This window comes from Dipodomys merriami, unplaced genomic scaffold (assembly GCF_024711535.1).
Source record: "Dipodomys merriami isolate MVZ:Mamm:240054 unplaced genomic scaffold, mDipMer1.0.p SCAF_76, whole genome shotgun sequence".
NCBI lineage: Eukaryota > Metazoa > Chordata > Mammalia > Rodentia > Heteromyidae > Dipodomys > Dipodomys merriami.
This window is the reverse complement of record NW_027206357.1, coordinates 1,978,583-1,987,057: the sequence shown is the minus strand read 5'-3', so window position 1 is coordinate 1,987,057 and position 8,475 is coordinate 1,978,583. Positions and strand designations below refer to the sequence as shown.

General features: G+C 35.7%; 1 pseudogene; it reads right to left on the bottom strand.

Annotated features, from left to right (window-relative positions):
• Window positions 1-5,672: 5,672 nt before the first annotated feature.
• On the bottom strand, window positions 5,673-5,772 carry LOC138818447 (U6 spliceosomal RNA; annotated as a pseudogene).
• Window positions 5,773-8,475: the final 2,703 nt, after the last annotated feature.

Sequence of the window (8,475 nt, the reverse complement as noted above, 5' to 3'; positions counted from 1 at the left end):
TGTGTGTGTGTGTGTGTTGTTGCAATATGTTCCACATATAAGCACTGTGCAGGGGTGTCCAGCCATTCACAGTAATTGAGTGCATATCTGCCATGAGCTACAAATTCATGGACAATGTCTCAGTGTCCACTCTCGGCTTCCCAATGAAGAGGGGTATACTCATCCTCATCCCTAGTATTCATATGAGTGGCCTTATTGGAAAGTGGCCTCTACACTATAGTAAGCTGCAAGGCATGCACTCTACCACTGAGTCACCTTCCCAGGCCAAGGATTAAGATACTTGTCTGTAATTTGGTCAAAGGTATGTTTCTTTATGTAGGCTACTAAAAATATATTTACTAATTTCAAGTAAATACATAAACTCTATTTCATCTCTTTAATCAAATAAAAAAATAAAATTGTTTGCTTTGTAAATTCATCAGAAACATGGATTTTCTGGCTAGCTAAGTCATTGCACATCGGTATCTCTCTTCCTCTCTCTCTTTCATGATTCTCATAGACAATATGGTTGCTCCATAATTATCCTAATCTATTTTGCTTTCATTTTTTTGGTTGCATCATTTCACTTTCTTCTCTGCCATTTCCCAAACCAGAACCATATAAACAGAACCATCCAGAAGTGGTTCTGTGGCTCAAGTGGTAGAGTGCTTGCCTTGATTTGAAGATCTCAAGGACGGTGCCCGCGCCCAGAGTTCAGGCCCTATAACTAATTTTTAAAAAAAGAATCTAATTCCTTGATAAATCTAGGAACAGATCTGACTGAAATCAGTTGAATCACACTTTTCCTGCACAATGAAGGAATAGGTGCAGGCTACGAAAGCAGCTAGAGAAGGCAGGCTGATTGTATCTATGACAAAACTTTGTGGAAAATGGTATCGAGGATTACTTACTAGTATTCCACTTGCACTGGAAGCATGATGCTGAACTGTTGATTGGTGATTCTGAACTATTGCTTTGATCATTATATTCTCCAAGAGGAAAAAATGAAACAATTGATATCAAAGGACTACTAACACATTTTGACTTGTCATTAAGCATCTTCAATCATCAAAATCAACAGAAGACAATAGACAGGCTTACTTTTTTAGATGAAAACAAATGTCTGTAAAAAAAACACGGAATTGGAAGATGGCAGAGGAGAAGATAGAAGCTAAACAAGCTCTAAAATAGAAAGCAGTTTTAGAGTTGCAGTGAATAGTCCTAAGCCAGAGAATCACATCAAGAATGCCTTCATAGGACAGAGAGTTAGGCCAGAGAGGGAAAATCCAGGCAAGGAGAAAGCTCTGAGCACTTGCCAGCAGCCGCTGCCTCGGAAGCAAAAGTGGCAGCAGTGGCCTCAGTCGCCATACCTAAATCACAGAGAGTCTGGGAAGAAGGAGCCAGACAGGGTGGGTGAGCAGATTCTACTCAACACCAGCAAGAACCGACAAGGAACAGAAATCTTCAACCTGCAGTTTGCAGACCAGAGACAACCCAGGAACCAAGACTCAGCGTGAGTAGAAGCCTGACATCCTCACTCTCCAACTCAGGCCTTGGAAGAAATCTAGAGTCATTTAGCATGTCACAAGAAACTAACTGACCTGGCAGACTCAGCTCCACCCAGGGAAAAACACCCAGCTAGGGCACCAGCCCCAGGAGTGGCTTTCTTCACTGGATAATCAGAGCCATAGGCTGCTCCTCCCTTTAGCAGCCTTGATAATCAATTGAAATTCAGTAAACAGAAACTCTGAGAATGGCTCCAGGCTGAGTGCTGTGAGTTTCTCACAAACCAGCCCCTGGGAAAAGCTACTGTTTGCTGAGAGGCCTCAACTCAACCCAGAACCTAGCCTCATCGCAACATCTCAAAACATGAGGAAAAAGTCATATCCCTCTTTTGTGATACTCAAAGGAGATCTGCCTAACAATGAACTAACCTGGGAAGAGGATCACAAAACCCTGGGTAAGGCAGTGCATTTTTCTGCCTGTTCAAATTGACTTAATAAACTAACCAAAGAAGTGAAGGATCTCTATGATGAAAACTTTAAAAACTTTAAAAAGTTAATCAAAACAGAACTTAGAAAATGGCAAAAACTCCCATGCTCCGGGATTGGAAACATTAGCATCGTGAAAATGGCAATACTTTCCAAGGCTATCTACAAATTCAATGTGATACCTATCAAAATTCCAACCTTGTTCTTGAAGGAAATAGGAGTGGCAGTCCAAAAATTCATATGGAACAGTAAAAGACCCCAAATAGCAAAAACGCTCTTCAAAGGAAAGAACACTGCTGAAGGAATATCAATACCAAATTTCAAACTCTACTATAAAGCCATAGTAATCAAAACAGCTTGGTACTTGAACAAGAACAGACCTCAGGACCAATGGAATAGAATTGAGAACCCAGAAATGAACCTACACTCCTATAGCGAACTAATATTTCAAAAGACAACTAAAAAATTAGAATGGAAGAAAGACAGCCTCTTCAATAAATGGTGCTGGAAAAATTGGTTAACTACTTGTAGAAAACTAAAGCTAGAGCCTTATCTACCACCCTGCACCAGAATCAACTCCAAATGGATCAAAGACCTCGGAGTCAAAGCAGACACTCTGAAAACATTACAGGATGGAATAGGGGAAACCCTAGATCTCTTTGGCGCAGGCCTACATTTTCTTAATAGAGACCCAGAAACACAAGAAATCAAAGAAAGATTGAACAAATGGGATTGCATGAAGTTGCAGAGCTTCTGCATGGCAAAGGACATAGCCAGCAAGATCTATAGAAAGCCAACGGATTGGGAGAAGATCTTCACAAGCTATACAACGGACAAGGGTCTCATATCTAAAATATACTTGGAACTCAAAAAATTAAATCCCTCAAGAGCAAATCCTCAAAGAAACAAATGCCCAATAAATAAGTGGGCTAAAGACTTAAAGAGAAACTTCTCTGAAGAAGAAAGATGGATAGCCAATAGACACATGAAGAAATGCTCAACCTCCCTAGCCATAAAAGAAATGCAAATCAAAACAACATTGAGATACCACCTCACCCCAGTTAGAATGGCAAAAATCAAGAACTCTAACAACAACAGATGCTGGAGGGGGTGTGGACAGGAGGGAACCTTATTTCATTGATTGTGGGAGTGTAAACTTGTTCAACCACTTTGGAAATAGTATGGAGGTTCCTCAAAAGACTCCACATAGATCTCCCCTATGATACCCAGCAATCCCACTTTTGGGCATTTACCCAAATGTTTACAAACAAGACCACACTAAAGCTACCAGCACAACTATGTTTATTGCAGCATTATTTACCATAGCTAAGTTATTGAACCAACCCAGATGCCCCTCACTATATGATTGGATCAAGAAAATGTGATATATATACACAATGGAATTCTATGCCTCCATCAGAAGAATGACATTGCCCCATTTTGTAGGAAATGGAAAGACTTGGAAATAATTATATTAAGTGAAGTAATCCAAGCCCAAAGAAACATAGGTCCCATGGTTTCCCTTATTTGCAATATCTAGTATATGTATGAGTCAAGCAGAAAAGCTCAGATTAGGTGAAGTTAGGAAAATGAACCCTAAGATATGTATTTAAATGTTTATTTTTCTTTCATGCATTTGTTTTTAACGTATTTATAAGATTATTTCTTTGTTGCTTTGTATGTCCCTCCCCATAGTATAACCCCTGCTTTCACTGTATTTGATGTCAGTATCATTTGTGGAGGGAGAGGGGAAAAACAAGTCATTTAAATAAGGATACAAGTGGACCTGTTGCCACAATGAGAAGTACATGTTGTCACGTCGAAAATGAACTTTGCAACTTTAGTTGGGGGGGGGAAGGATTGGGTAGGGAGACTAGGGGAGACTGGGAAGGGATGGGAAATGTAAACAAAGGATGAGGCTACAATGCTTGATAAGAAATGTTATCACTATCTTCCCATGTAATTGTAAACCCTCTGTACAGTATTTTCACAATAAAAAAAAAGAAAAACAAAGCATTTAAGTAGTCATGCAAAGGACTTCTATTTTACTACTGCATTATACATTTTTTTCTAATGTTGAATACCAATAAATAATGGATGTATTAGAAAGCTCTTAAAGCTCATATATTGAATAGTAAGTTCTCTTACACTATATCATTGTATTTCCCAAATCATTTACATAGAAGGCATTGTTTCCTATTTTCTCATGCCTAGAATAAGCTGCACATGAAGATACCACTGGTCCTCATTTTCAGTCTGGGCATTTGAATACAGAGGAAAGTCTTTCCTCTGCTCTCTATCAATTCCCTACTCTCCAGTTAGAATAATTTAAAATAGTAAAAATGAAAAAACAGAAAATAAATCATGGTGAAAAAACATGCAGGAAATTCACCAGATTTTTCTGACCAGTTCAACCAACGTGAACTATTCAGGAAATACATGGACACCTCATTCCCACTGGTACTCAATGTCTCTTGTTAGGCAATTCTGATGAAGACCATCAACTAGATGAAAACGTGAGGAATGGTATCAATTGCAAGAAAATAATGGAGAAGAATGCAAGCAAATTTCTTCTTTGGGCTTACTGCAGTGCAGAGAATACTTTTCAAAAAGGCCACTCATATGAATACCAGGGATGAGGATAAGTATACCCCTCATCATCAGGAAGCCTAGAGTGGACATGTAGACATTGTCCATGAGTTGGTAGGTCAAGGCAGATATTCATGCAATAACTGTGAATGGTTTGGCACCCCTGCATAGTACTTATATATGGATTAATACCAGAATGGATTCTTTCTTAATTCATCATGATGCAGATACCAATCTCCAAACTAAAGGCCTCTTGACCCCCTTGCATCTTGCTGCTGGGAATAGAAATAGCAAGGATATGCTGTATCTCCTTCTGTTGAACCATTATTTCAAACCGGGTCTGAAGAACAACTTGGAAGAAACTGCATTTGATATTGCCAAAAGGATAAGTATGTATCACTACCTCTTTGAAGTTATGGAAGGCTGTACAAATTATTCTCCTACGTAGTAATGGTTTGGTGAATTTCTTAAATTTCAAAAGTGCCATTCCATCTTTTGTGTCCCTACAAAATATTTTCATAATAAAAAGCAACAGCAATATCTTAATTTAAAAATTCATGGATTCCATGGTATTCTTCCATGTGAATTGCCTCACTTTGATGTCAAAATGTATTCAAGAGATCTTTGTAAGCATCTATAATGATTTCTGCAGAGTTTGTGTTTTTTTTTTAATTTTACCTTATCTGTTGAAATGAATAGTATAGAAACTAAAGTTATTCCTGGTGCTTGTCTGAAAAAAAGTATATCAAAGTTTGTATAAAGTCCATAATCTATTTCATTATCTTCTAGATATAATACTTTAAAGTCTACATTTTTATAATATATAGGTTCATTAATAAATGTCTCCTTTCAGATTACATTCCATATAGAAAAAGTTAAGATTCCTTTTTTCCTAGGTCCTTATAGTATTTTATTTCTTTCGGATAAGATGATAATATTATCTAATTTCAAGTTTTGTAAAGGTTATGCTATGTAAGAGCCTTTGTAAAGTGAAGATTTAATACACTGATGTCAAACTAACCTTTAATTCTATGAATTACATGTATTGTTACACTTGTATTTTTGTAATCAACTTTTTAATAACTGCTTTTCATTTCTTGCATTTGAAGAATGAAAAATATGGAATAGTTCACGAACTTTTTTATCATCCTTCTGCAAGTGCCATGTTAATCTCTGTATTGTTGTCATTTGGTTAGGCCTGCTGCTGAAGCATGTAGTATCCTCTAAATTTAAGTAGTTAATGATGCAATCTTTATACAGGCATATATCCTTGGTTGCCTATTTGTAACAAGGAGCCCTTATTGTTCCTAAAATGCTATTGATCTTATTTCTCTAAATTTCTGTGTATAGTGGGAAAAACTTACATTGTTTGGTCGATTGCTCACATTTGCAATTTTTGTCAATGACTATTTTGTTGTTTTCATTTTAAATTTGATCATATTTTGAAGTCTTTATAGCTAAGTCCAAAGGTGATGCCTTTTCAAGTACTCACTAATCAACTGAGTTAGCTTTGTGGAGCTAATGGATTCAAAGGAAGTCTTGCTTAAGAGCTACTTCTAAACTTCTGCAGCTTAAAAGTTCGCAAAGAAGTCTCACTGGCACAAATGTCTTCCTGACACTTTACCCTTCTCCCATGTAGAAACAAACCAACCAGAATATCTTACCCTGACAGCATAGATTGTCTTACTGGAACAAAACTAATCTTAGTTACAAGGGTCCATAGAGCGATTAACAGTTCAGACCGAATTGTTCAGAATAGAAGGTATTTTATCAAAATACAATTGTTTATTATACCTATCATTTCAAAAGTAGCTAAAGCCAAGAAGGTGAAAAAATTGTTCGTATGCATGATTACCTAATATCCTGGTCTGTCTACCATCCAACCAGGCAGGAACTTACACTACTGACTTTCTATCACCAAATATTTCCATAAAACTTGGAGAAGTCCATAGGTTTCTCCTCGATATTAGGCTTAAATTATTAATGTTTTAATCACAGTATTTCCTCTTGCCTCCAGGCTTACAAATGGTAAAGTTTTAGGTCTAACTCTACCAAAAACTGAGGTAGAGATAATGGAATAATACTTTAAAACAGAGTTGCCATTGATACCCTAACCACAACAGAACAATGCATAACAATTTCCTATATTATAAGTACTTATATATTTTATATTTCTATGTGCTGATCTTAAATTTCTAGAATTGCTAGAATTAATTGATAATTTGACAAATAAATTGAAATTTATTCCCATAAACAAATTGGAATATAAATACTTAGGTTTAGAATATATATTAGAATAAAAAGTATCAAAGCAATGTCTTCGTTATAAACTTGTGATACCTTCTAAGTGTTCTAGGTCTTCTGAATTCACATTGTAAAAAAAAAACCAGTATTGTTTTCCTCTAATCTATAAGATATTTTACACTGCTGCTGTGTTTATTGTGTTAACTCGCTGGACCCAAAGTGTTTTTCTCCATATTTTTGAAGCATTCTTACTGATTATACCCAAATTTTGCTGATATGATGTGTAAAAACTATTATTCTTCTGTAGCACCCACAGGTTTGAGGATACCAAGTCCCAGTTATTTCATCATCATATAACAAGGGCAAGACTTCTGACTTTGGCCCATGCAACATGCTAACGGAAAGTAATTGAAGACCCATCTCAATTTCTAATTTCCTATAATATTTCAGGGCCCCAATTCCTTGTAGGAATTAGTAGTAAGCAATTGTGAAATGTAAGGCAACTTAAAATGAAAGATGAGATCACAAAATATAAGAGAATGTACTGTAGTTCAAACTTTCAATTTACAGATGACCAGCCCATATGAGTAAACAAATTCACAAATGTCACAAATTATTTTTATACCCTTCTCCTAATGATAAATGAAAGATTTCAGTCCAGCGTAAGTAGGCCAAAAATAATTACTGGAATGATAGATCCATAATTGTTCTACCAAGGCTAGGAAATCTTGACTTAGAAGTCAAATATAATTTAGAAAATCATTAATTGAGAAGATCCTTAGTGCTTCAAAACACTGGTACTTCAAGAAAACTTAGTTCTGTATTATAAAAATGTTGTCATTCTCAAACCAATGATAACCTACATTTAATCTTCTGAAAGTATATTCCTTTTCCAATAAACTTTTAAAAATGTTATTCACCAAAATAACACTTGACAAGTAGATAATAGTGACATTAAAAGTGTTTCAAGTGTAGGAATCAAGTTACAATAGAGATGATTTATTTACCCAGCATAAATGCCAAGTAAGTTCAACCATTCATTAAAGTGTAGAAATAGTATCTCCCACCATTTGCGTTGCTCAGTAGGTGCCTTCCAGAAATGTGTTAAATAGATCAGCCTTCCATGATTCAAACCCAAATATTAGCTAATAAAGTAAATTTCTTCACATAAGAAGGTACATTTTAAAGTCACTAATAGTTGCCTTATCATGTGTTGCCTTATCATATGGTTTCCCTATCTGTCTAACATAGTAAGGAATATGACTTTAAGTTTTGCATATGGTTAATCATCAGAGATGTGACAAACATAAAATCTGTCTTCTATTTCTATCTTATTCCTCTACTGTAGTAAAAATTAGTTTTTTTTCTTTTTCCAAAACTTAGAGGTAGTAGAAAATATCATCCCATGTAAAATAAAATAATCACACACCATTGTACAAAGCCATTTATAAAAGCTGGTAGTTAGGTATAAATTCTAAACGATTTTTAAACTTTCTTGTTGACTAAAGATTAATCTTCCAAAAAGATGAGAATAAAATCATATCTAGGTGCTTCACGTCTCCAGTCTTGCAAATTGTTATTGCAGTTCAAGTACATGCAGGATTGAAACTCCATGGAATGTAGGAATGTATATAAACCTTTCAAATTCTAAACAGTTTAACAGAATGACTAT